At 48.4% G+C, this 5,029-nt stretch overlaps 1 pseudogene; it reads left to right on the plus strand.

Moving 5' to 3' along the window:
* The first annotated feature begins 2,278 nt into the window (after nucleotides 1-2,278).
* LOC126208465 (5S ribosomal RNA) lies at nucleotides 2,279-2,395 on the plus strand (annotated as a pseudogene).
* The last annotated feature ends 2,634 nt before the right edge of the window (nucleotides 2,396-5,029 follow it).

The following is a 5,029-nucleotide window of genomic DNA, read 5'->3' on the forward strand; positions in this document are numbered from 1 at the left end:
CCACTCCGCGGAGCTGTAGTTACTGTCTTTGAATAAAAGTGTCATTTTGTCCTTCTCATTGCGTATGTGTTTCAGCTACCTCCGGTGCTATAATATAGCAGCTTTTTGAATGTGTGATCCTAGTTTCGTCGAGCTACGTTACTTCGCAGTGACAGACCGTGCGAAAGGTTACAATCGTCCTTACGTCTTGCAGTCCAGTGTATTGTTTGCAGCAATACTTGGCCTCTCTCTACGATTTATTTGTTGTCTCAGAATATACGCGATGACACAATATAGAGCTTAACATTTTACTTTTATATAGTATTTTTGTTGGTCTTTCTATATTTAATGATAATGTTCGAGTTGCTGCTAGCAAAGAGGACATCTTGACCATTAGAACACGGTGCATTGTTCTGTACACACGTGAAAAGTAACAGGCATGCGTGCTTGTTGATAAAGTTGCGTGCATCTACACCACGCCTGCCCTTTCTTGTTCGAGCGAAACACAGCCCTATGGGGCTTAGGAGAGAGGCGTAACGGACGTTAAGCTAAATGGATACTCGGACAATAACGATATTGCCGAAATACACAGAGGAGGCAAAAGTCAATTTGGAGTTCCAAGTAGCGTCTGCGGCTAACCGACCGCTTTCCACGAAGTGAGGCCGGGGCTGTTCCTCAGCTAAGTAACGTAGCTTGTCATGGTACCATGGTACTTTAGCTTTTTATGTTTGACCTTGCCTTATTCTGACATCTATTAGCTTGTTTTATGCTTCTTAAGAATGCTAGATTAGCTGAAACCTGGGTACAGACCAGTAACATTTCCCAACTGAGACGGATTTTTGCCAAATTAGTGTTGGTATGTACTGTACATATACAGATGGCGGTAGTATCGCGTACGCAAGGTTTAAGGGGAGTGCATTGGCGGATCTGTCATTTGTACTCAGACAATTCATGTGAAAGGTTTCCGACGTGATTATGGCCGCAAGACTGAAGAGGCTTTGAAGGCGGAATGATCGTTGGAACTACATGCATTGGACATTCAATTTCGGAAATCGGTAGTGAATTTAATATTCGGGGATCCACTATGTCAAGAGTGTGCCGAGAACACCAAATTTCAAGCATGTCTCTATCGCGGACATTGCAGGACCTATGGCCTTCACTTATCGATCGAGAGCAGCGGCATTTGCATACAGTTGTCAGTGCTATCAGACAAGTAACACGACATGAAATAGTCGCAGAAATCAATGTGAGACGTGCAATGAGTGTATCCGTTAGGACACTCGGCGAAAACTGGCGTGAAATGGGCCACGACCGAATGGTTCAAATGGCTCCAAGCACTATGGGACTTAACATCTGAGGTCAGAAGTCCCCTAGAACTTAGAACTACTTAAACCTAACCAACCTAATGACATCACACACATCCATGCCCGAGGCAAGATTCGAACCTGCGACCATAGCGGTCTCGCGGTTCCAGACTGAAGCGCCTAGAACCGCTCGGCCACACCGGCCGGCTGGACGACCGACGTGAGTGCCTTTGTTACCAGCACTACATCGCCTGCTTGGCGTTGAGTTTGACCGTCCTGAACGCATCAATTTCTTATTCGCGTGACTATAATAGGCCACCAACCGACGTGAGTAGTGAGGCACGTTTGTGCTGCAACCTCGCTGCTGGAACATCACGCCGCCGGGAGCTTTGCTACATTACACTGAGGTGTCAAGTCATGGGATACCGGTGTGCCCATATACAGATGGCGATAGTATCGCATACACAAAGTACAATAGGGGAGTACATTACAGGAGGAGTCATTTGCACTTAGGTGATTCTTAAGAAGAGGTTTCCGACGTGACTAAGGTTGCACAAACGGAATTAACTGACTTAGGACGCGGAATGGTAGTTCCGCATTCCATTTCGGAAATTATAATTCAATACTCCGAGATATACAGTGTTGAGCGTGTGCCGAGAGTACCAAATTTCAGGCATTACCCCTCACCACGAGCAACGCAGTGGCCGACGGCATTCACTTCTCGACCGAGAGCAGCGGCGTTTGCTAAAGTCGTCAGTGCTAACTGGATAGCTACACTGCGTGAAATGACTGCACAAAAATAAAGCGAGGCGTCCCTTAGGTCAATGCTGCGACATTTAGCATCAGTTGCATACGTTATCAGACGACCGCCTGAATGCCTTTGCTAACAGCACGACATAACCTGCAGCATTTATCCGGGGCTCTTGACCATATCATTTGGACCGCAGACGACTGGAAAGTCTATTCCCGGTTTCACTTGGTAAGAGCTGATGGTAGGCAACGGCCTTGCCACAGTGGATACACCGGTTCCCGTGAGATCACCGAAGTTAAGCGCTGTTGGGCGTGGCCGGCACTTGGATGGGTGACCATACAGCCGTCATGCGCCGTAGCCATTTTCCGGGGTGCACTCAGCCTGGTAATGCCAATTGACGAGCTACACGACCGAATAGTAGCGGCTTCGGTCAAGAACACCATCATAACGAGAGCGGTGTGCTGACCCCACACACCTCCTATCCGCATCCGCCCCTGAGGATGACACGGCGGTCGGATGGTCCCGGTAGGTCACGCGTGGCCTGAAGACGGAGTGCTTTTAAGAGCTAATGGTAGGGTTTGAGTGTTGCGCAGTCCCCGCGAAGCCATGGGTCCGAATTGTCAACAAGGTAATGTGCAACCTGGTGGTGGCCCCATAATGATGCGGTCTATGTTTTCATGAAAGGGACTGGTCCTCTGGTCCAGCCGAGCCGATCATTATTATTTTCGTTTACTTAGAAGCCATTTGCAGCCTTTCAAGGACATCATGTTCCCTAAAACGATGGAAGTTTTATGGATTACATGTGCCATGTCATCCGGCCACAGTTGTTCGCAATTAATTTGAAGAACAGTCTGGACAGTTCGAGAGAATGATTTAGCAACTCATCAAAGACTAATCGGACACAATTTAGAGTGGAGTTCGAGCACAAAATGCTGCACTAGCAACACTTCCGCAATTATTTGCGGCTATACAAGGTGTTACAAAAAGGTACGGCCAAACTTTCAGGAAACATTCCTCACACACAAAGAAAGAAAATATGTTATGTGGACATGTGTCCGGAAACGCTTACTTTCCATGTTAGAGCTCATTTTATTACTTCTCTTCAAATCACATTAATCATGGAATGGAAACACACAGCAACAGAACGTACCAGCGTGACTTCAAACACTTTGTTACAGGAAATGTTCAAAATGTCCTCCGTTAGCGACGATACATGCATCCACATCCACCCTCCGTCGCATGGAATCCCTGATGCGATGATGCAGCCCTGGAGAATGGCGTATTGTATCACAGCTGTGGTGTCACCGCCAGACACCACACTTGCTAGGTGGTAGCTTAAATCGGCCGCGGTCCATTAGTACAGGTCGGACCCGCATGTCGCCACTGTCAGGATCGCAGACCGAGCGCCACCACAAGGCAGGTCTCGAGAGACTGACTAGCACTCGCCCCAGTTGTACGGACGACATTGCTAGCGACTACACGTACGAAGCCTTTCTCTCAATTGCCGAGAGACAGAATAGCCTTCAGCTAAGTCCATGGCTACGACCTAGCAAGGCGCATTAACCATATCTGGAGAGAGTCTCACTTGTATTATCAAGAGAAATGTACCACAATGAATTAAAGTTAAGTATACGAGAAGCTCCGTTCTTTTCTTTATAGCTTTCATGACGTATCCTGTTTCAGACTTAACGCAAGACGGCTTGAGTTGACGCGTGCCCTTTCGGCTACCTTCCTTGTGTCTAGACTGTCTTGTCTAGACACAGCAACAGCCGTACACAATGCGAGCACGAAGAGTTTCTACATTTGGTACCGGGGTTGCGTAGACAAGAGCCGTCAAATGCCCCCATAAATGAAAGTCAAGAGGGTTGAGGTCAGGAGAGCGTGGAGGCCATGGAATTGTTCCACCTCTACCAATCCATCAGTCATCGAATCTGTTGTTGAGAAGCGTACAAACACTTCGACTGAAATGTGCAGGAGCTCCATCGTGCATGAATCACATGTTGTGCCGTACTTGTAAAGGCAAATGTTCTAGCAGCACAGATAGAGTATCCCGTATGAAATCATGATAACGTGCTCCATTGAGCGTAGTTGGAAGAACATGGGGCCCAATCAAGATGTGCTTGATGCTAGTACTGTAAAGCAATGAGTCGCATGTCAACACAAGCACCGAAGTCAACATTACTTTCCTTCAATCGGGCCAACTGGCGGTGAATCGAGGAAGTACTGACGAAACTAAAATGAGCTCTAACATGGAAATTAAGCGTTTCCGGACACATATCCACATAACATCTTTTCTTTATTTGTGTGTGAGGAATGTTTCCTGAAAGTTTAGCCGTACCTTTTTGTAACACCCTGTATAGGCGGCATGATTCATTAATACTGCGGGAGACTTCCAATGTCTTGTTGAGTCCATGTCAAGTAGATCTGGTGCACTACACCGGGAAACACGAGTTCCGACACGATATTAGGAGGTATCCCACGACTTTTGTCCTCCCAGCAGGCGACTGTAGAGTCCCGATAACTCCAGGCAGAGGCAGGCCGTGACCTCTCGGTACTCGTCTCCGGAGAAGCACGTGCGATGTCGCGTGTCGCGGCGAGCATATTGCTCCGGCCCCACCCGCCTCCGCAGCCGGAGACCGGGCCGGCCCCGGGCGCCCTCCGCCCCCGCCGCCGCTCCCGCTGGCCCTCGGCTGGGCTCGATATAACGCAGTGACGGCCGGCGCTGCCCTCGTGTCCCGGTTTATGGCTCCACCGGCCGGCAAAGTGCGTCGTAAAGGTGCACGGACGCGCCTATAAAACGAATGCTACGTATTCTATCTGCAGAGCCAATAAATCCACAATTTATGGGACTAGTTCTTCCAGCCACCTAAGTGATTCGATCTGTAACTTATCAAAATGCCGTAATAAATTGTGCTCTGCCGGCCCTCGTTTTCTGAGTTTTCCTTAACTCCGAGTTCTCCCTTACTGAATTACGTATGTGGAGGGGTCCGTAGGT

The sequence above is a fragment of the Schistocerca nitens genome, chromosome 1 (assembly GCF_023898315.1).
Source record: "Schistocerca nitens isolate TAMUIC-IGC-003100 chromosome 1, iqSchNite1.1, whole genome shotgun sequence".
NCBI lineage: Eukaryota > Metazoa > Arthropoda > Insecta > Orthoptera > Acrididae > Schistocerca > Schistocerca nitens.